Raw genomic sequence first — 6,829 nt, 5'->3', positions numbered from 1 at the left:
CAGTTTAGTAGGCCTATCTGTTTAAGAATATTAAAAACCATACTGGTCAGGTTCACACGAGAGCCCTAGTATCCGAATCGAGAGCTAACCGTTAGCGCTAACCGTTGACACCCGTGTATGAACGCCCGATCGGTTAGTGCAAGCGTTACCAGGATCCGGATACGCTAACGGTTAGCGAGAGCTATCGGTTAACAAGTTGAGCGCGTTTCTATCATCAATCAATCACACGTACGCGTTTCAAATTTCCAGTTTCTTATTGGCCAGTGATTCGATCATCACATTCTTGGTATCTGGATCTGGGATTGTCTTGTATGAACGCACGGCTAGCAGGATCCAGATCCTGCTAACCGTTAGCTGCCGTGTGTGAACATAGCCATAGATCCGTATCTGTTCTTTGTTTTTGTTTTGTATTTAAGAAATGTTTGTGATTTTAATTTCTGAGTAAAATTAAATGAAATACAGGCATGCATTATATGAAGTTCTCCATAAAGGCCAACCTGTTATTATTAATACCAAAACTAAACACATCATCTTAATAATATATATTTATTTTCATACACGGGACACGATTAGTTTAAATATAACTGCTTTTTAGCGTGCTCTACTTCGAATAGAGTCTGTTAAGCGTTCTGGTTTGCTTTACAATTCCCCGTAGAATTTGTATAGTAGGTGGTTTGCAATTAAGTTTTGAATATTGTCTAGAGTTTTTGAATTATTTTATTAACTGTTAATGGTAATGTAATTGTTCACAGTGCTCATGTTCTCCAGCCTCAATGCACAAAATGACAAATATTAAACATTCCATCGAAGCTTTCGAGAATTAAGCCCTGTCCAGCCTACAGTATCACATCTTATTTGACAAAAACATGTGACATGCCTAAATATGGTCATGATGACATCACATCATGACCATATACAGGCACATAATGACTATATATGGGCATTGATTTAGTCTGCCATCTTATTTATTACACTGCAGAAAACAGTGAACTTCAGGACTAATATTATATACCGTATTTCGTTGGCCATTCGACATATGATTCTATTGCCCTGACAATAATAAACTTGTGAATATTGCAAAGGTATTTAAGACTAAATTAAATACTAAAATAGAAACGAATGCGAAGTTGGTGATACCGAAGACACATAAACGGTATTACATTCAAAGGAAAAGGGTGGTATTCGATTATTTATACGAGCGTGCAGTATTATATGCAGTCCTATCCGCGCAGCGTATATGGAGTGCAAGCTGCGATCTTATTCGTTTTCTCGCACTTGCAACACAATAGTTTCCAGTTAATATTATTTCATGCAAAACAATATACCGAGCAATTGGTGTTAACATTATAAAGAAAATAATATGAAATGCTTTACTGAATTATGAGACGTTGTAAATCTGGGTCGGTTCATGATTTGCGAATTATAATTGCCAATTTAACGTTCTATTCTAAAACATGATAAAGAATGAGCGACGATCGAATGTCGCTGGCCGTCTCTCTCAGGACTGAGCCCTGGCCAAAGGGAAATTAATCCCGACATTTGTCAGGAAATAGCCACGTCGACAGTCGCCTACAAGATGGACAACTCCCATTCGTACAGATGGTTAAGATATTCAGTTTTGGGTTGTTCTGATAGGCTTTCATTCAGGTCCGCGTTGGACGTTTCCCTGGAGATGATTATACGCCATTTGGGGGTAATTTATTCACTTCCAGGCGCATAACATTTATCAGAAACTATCTTCAGATGCCATGTGTAGGCCTGCCAAGTTACCTTGTATCAAATCTTTAAAAACGGACACCGTCTCTGCGCTACCGAGTTCACAGCGAAATGACAGCAAGTAATGATTATGACATAGTTAACAGTGTGATAGTAAAATTATAGAGGCTACAGACCCCTCTCGTGTGAACAGAGGCCAAAGGGAGAAATTGATGGTGGTTGAAATGTGTGGTTAGACTTCATAGTGTGAACTTGACGTAAGTTACGTATACATAGGCTGGCCTAACCCCACTGAGAGGCCTATGTAATGCTCTAACCGCATGGTGCGGCAACAAAACGCAATTACTTAATTCATAATTTTGTTCACCAAAAATTCATGTCCACGCATTTCATTTTGATCCCAATCGACGATAACAGATTAAGCATTCTGGTCTTCGAATACTATGCAATATCTCATCCGTAATTTAATACTTAAATTTATTATTTATTTAAATTAAATAAATAGCGCATCGAATCAAGCACATTGTAATAGATATGTTCCATTACAGTACATATGTTTTTGAAACATTTATCAATCGGTATTGCTTTAAATTCGTAAGCATACTCTGTGTTTTATCATCTTTTTTCAGTACTGTAGGCCTACGTATTAACCGGTAATGAGTTTTCTTCAAACACATAAAAGTAAAACTTCTTTATACATAATGATCCATGCTTTTATATATTTATTTATTCATATAGGCCTATATTCTTTTTTCGATTCACTAGATCCAGATCGAACCTTTAAGTGAGTAAACTCAATCGAACCCTTAATTACGAGTACACTAGATCGAACCCTTAATTACGAGTAGACTAGACCAAACCATTAATTAACGATTAGGCTAGATCGAACCCTTAGTTAACGATGAGACTAAGTCAACGTAACGAGCTAAACCTGGTTAAACATAATGTTCCCTGAATAACCTAACTGTCCTGAGGATCCTAACTAATGCTCCATTGATTAAATATCAGATGATGATTTTAATGGCAACTAAAATTAGCACGATACGGTAAGTACGATAGTCAGTCATAAAATGTATCGATTCAGGCCCGTAACCAGGATCTGCGAAGGACTACAGTGTACAGGGGCACCATAGTGGGGGTCAATTACGAGTAGACTAGACCAAACCAAACAGGGACACCATAGTGGTGTGAGGACCGGAGGACAAGTCCTTCGTGTACATGATAAATTCCGTTATCATATTAACGGTTTTGATGCAGAAAGGGTGGTTTGGCTTATCAGAGCAGCTCGCTCAAAACATTAGTTAGAAACACCATTGGTTACAGGCCTACGATACAGTAATTTGAGGTTTTCACTGGTATAATATTCATTACATTGATATACGATATAATTTTGGTCTTAGTGATTTACATTATAATTCATATCTTGGTACATCAAATCCACTCATACAAATTATATGAAAAGGATTTGTCAGAATAAATCAGTAATTCGCATAGTACATGTTGATCCCTATAGTCCAATAGAAATTGTTGCAGCAAGGAGGTATGAACAATACCTCCTTGGTTATTGATATCTAGTGCGAATAGCACACAGTACGAGCAAACTTAGAGATAGTGTTTTGTTTACTTTCACGGTGATTTAAGCATTTACTACAAATTAACATTTACATCATATCTGCATCCAGACGATTTTAAACTGAATAGGTTTTTCTTTTCTTATAATTCTGATTAAAGAAAAGAAACTAAGTTTAATGTCATAACTAGTGCGAATAGCACATAGTACGAGCAAACTTAAAGACAGTCTGTTGTTTACTTACACGGTGATTTAAACATTTTATTACAAATTAACATTTACATCATATCTGCATCCAGACGATTTTAAACTGAAGCATTAAGTTTTTCTTTTCTTATAATTCTGATCAAAGAAAGGAAACAAGTTTAATGTCAATGGAATGTAGTGACATACAACGCCAGCTTCTTTCCATCACAAATATTCTTTTTTTCTAAACAAGGACAACATTCCTGCCAGCATTCATTAAATCCTGTCCGATTTTTTAGACGAGAACTTCGAAAAAAATAGCAGATAAGGTTGAGTAAGAACTAGTACACATTGTACTGACACCAGACATATGACATTACTATTACGGTATTAGACGGACATCTTTCCAACTTGGAAAAAGTGGCTTATCTGATCCTATGTAAGAAAACCAACAATGATGGATGAAACTCGCTAAAGGAGAATACGTTCAACATTTGGAATGTTTCTATATGCGTGGGGGTGAGTGCAACCTAGTTCGAGGTAAAAGCAGAATAACTGTCCAATTTCAGGGCAAACATTTCGTGGATGCTCTCGTGTTTAACTATTAACAATTCTGAATACAATCAATCATTCGAGGGACATTAATTACATTAATATCATCAATCAAATATGTAATTTCTCAAAAGGCTATTCAATAAATTCATGACCTTTACAAAAACAATTAATCAATTTAACAGAATAACTTGTAAAGTTCGGATTTCAAAAAAATATGATTGCTAGTTGAATATTCAATTATAAAGTTATATGATACTGAAACATCAAAGAAATAACAAATATTGATTTGATTCAATTTTCAAACAAGTTGAATTTAAATTTTCAGATTTTTCTTTTAGTTTATTTTTTAAACAATTATTATTTTTTTGTAAATTAAATATAGAACACAATAATATTGAGGTCGTACAAATATGGAGATTGGGATCTTCAATAAAGAAAACGAATAAAATATGTTTAGACACAGCTATGGAGTTTGGGAATAATAACAGAAATGGACGTTAAAGAAGTTTGGGTACTGATATATAGTTTAGGATAACAAAAACTGAAACGGACCACAGAAATAAGGGCACTGCTAGGGAATTTGGTATAACACATTTCCATTGGGTTTGGCATAACAACAACTGGAATGCACAACAAATGTCCTGGTACAATCCCTATGAAGTTTGGGATAACAAGAAGAACACCCCACAACTATTGTGCACTCCTCTGGATAACGACGATTGAGACGGACTAAAAACGTGTTTTGGCACTCCTATGGAGTTAAGGAACAACGAATATAACACCTGTAAATATGATGAACTCCTTTGGAGTTTTAAAAACTAAAACACCTTACAACATATTGGGATACTCCAATGGAGTTTGGGATAACAACAAATTGAATGGGCTACCAATGCACGTTACCACACTCTTATAGAGTTTGGCATATACAACTACACTATCTTACGAACAAGTTACGGCACTCCTAGGGAGTTGGGAACGTACTTCATACGTGTCAGTACACTCCTTTGGTGGTTCGGAAAAGAAAAAAATGTAACAAACATATTAGGGCGCTGTAATGGAGAACTGTATTGGATACAGAAACGATGAAGGAACATATGAACGTATTATTTTGTGGACATAGGTGCACCCATTATTAATATTTACTGTACCACATTCAATTTTTGTAAAGCTAATTATCATAGCAATATTGCTGGTAAAGAATTCCACATAATTTTGGACTCATTTGGTGGGATAAAATAATACTGTACTGTTTTTGAGCATAGGAGTAATCTTAAATAATGCACTTTAATTGCATACACACTTTTTTTTTGGAGCTTATTGTATAAAACTTATAAAAGTACTATCTGTCTTATAAAATACACTATCTTATATATCATTATATTTCTTATCTTAAATAAGGCATGCTCTTCATAATTATGTTTACATATGTTACACACTTTGTACAGCTTAAATTTACAACTTTACATAATAGTATTTTCGGATTAACAATCATCATTTTACATTCATTAAAACATTATCAAATAATTTGACCACATAACAGTATGTCCATTTAGCCCTGTCCAAAACTCATGCCTAAATATGGTCATGATGAGATCACATCAAAACCATATATAGGCACACCATGACTATATACAGTTTTTATGTCAAAGAAAATTTTATTGTGTGGACAGGTCCTAAGTAGTCAAAGCAGTAGTAGCAAGGTAGTAGCAGTAGTAACTAGTAGTAGTAGTAGCAGTAACACTATAAACAGCGCTACTTTTGCATAAGCGCTGCAATTATGCCTCAGAAAATTGTATAGGCGCCACGACTCTCCTTGGAACATTTATGGTGGTATGTAAATAGTAGGAGTAGTAGAGGTATTAGTAGCAATAGTGTCAATAGCGCTACTTTGGAAGTACTGCACTCATGCCTCAGAAAATTGTATAAGCGCCACAACTCTCATTGGAACATTTATGGTAGTAACAGTAAGAGTAGCAGCAGTAGTACACGGTAGTAGTACTGCAGTATAGCAAGATTTGAATCTGCTTGAAATGTTCTCTGTCTATATTTACATTCAAATATTTTTAAGTATTCCTATTAACCTATTAGAAAATGTTGATCTTTACAATGTCCTTAAATACCCTGACAAACTTTAATACATCTTAAGTACTGTATTTTTAAATACTGTTTAAATTTGCTGAATCCTATCAAAAATGTAAAAATAAATAAATAAATAAATAAATAAATAAATAAATAAATAAACCTTTGTGGCAGTGGTGGGTTGCAATCAAATTTTTAAATGATTATTAATGTTATTCTTGTTTGCATACATTTACCATTTACAATAATTACATTTGATCAAAGTCACATGATTTGAAGTTCCATGGTTTGACCAATCACATGATTCAATTTGATCTAAGTCACATGACTCAGTCACATGATTCAATTTGATAGTCACATGATTAAATGTGATCCAGTCACATGGTTCTTGTGATCCAGTCACATGATTAATTTTATCAAAGTCACATGATTAAATTTCAACCAATCAAATTTTAAACAGAGTTAGCAAACAATCACCCACTTTTAACCAGGTCAATTTTTCCTATCAACCTAACCTGAGCTACATCTTTCCTAATTTGCCGAAGCGCCAGTTCTTATATAGATATAAAACAGATCATTAATCCTGATATACCCTGTTAATGAATTCTAAATAATATTCCTTATTAGTTCTAACATGAGTTGTATGTTACTGTTTATTAACCACTTAAATAAAACCTATATAATCTAGTGCATGAATTGAACTTTAGATTCTGTCTCTTATAC

This window comes from Anneissia japonica, unplaced genomic scaffold, assembly GCF_011630105.1.
Source record: "Anneissia japonica isolate Jap-2015-1 unplaced genomic scaffold, ASM1163010v1 scaffold967_len435762_cov181, whole genome shotgun sequence".
In the NCBI taxonomy this organism is placed as follows: Eukaryota; Metazoa; Echinodermata; class Crinoidea; order Comatulida; family Comatulidae; genus Anneissia; species Anneissia japonica.
This window is presented reverse-complemented; position numbering follows the sequence as displayed.